The sequence below is a fragment of the Pygoscelis adeliae genome, unplaced genomic scaffold (genome assembly GCF_000699105.1).
Source record: "Pygoscelis adeliae isolate BGI_AS28 unplaced genomic scaffold, ASM69910v1 Scaffold60, whole genome shotgun sequence".
NCBI lineage: Eukaryota > Metazoa > Chordata > Aves > Sphenisciformes > Spheniscidae > Pygoscelis > Pygoscelis adeliae.
In genome coordinates this window covers 8,072-8,556 of record NW_008823954.1, presented here as the reverse complement: position 1 = coordinate 8,556, position 485 = coordinate 8,072, and positions in this window count along the sequence as shown.

Here is a 485-nt window from a genome sequence, read left to right as displayed (position 1 = left end):
CTTCTAAGATGTCCGTACAGAACTGGCCGTGCCAAGGGTCTCCCTTCCCGCTGCCCGTGGAGGTGTTAGCCACAGGGAAGCAGACTCGGCTTGCCCTTCCCCGCTTCTTTTGGGAGGGTACAACAGCTGAGCTGCCTGGGTGTAGGAGGTTGCTACGCAAACTGCCCCCTCCTTTCTCACCCACCGCACACTGAGAGAGCATGAAAACACAGGCGGCTGACGACGCCTGCGGAGTGGGTGAGAACTCTTCATAAGGCTCAAATGCCTCCCTGTCAGTTCTTGGGGGCGTTGCAAGTGCTGTGTACTTTCAGCATCTTGTTTGGAGGCTGGTAGAGGAAGGAGGCTCCATGTGAGATATCACTTGGTCATCAGAAACCTAATGTCTTTTTGGACTTACGTTCTTTTAGCCTGTTTCAATTTTTAAAGCTGTCAATGTTGGAGGATGGAATGAACATAATTGTATGTTACGTATATGGCTTATTTAT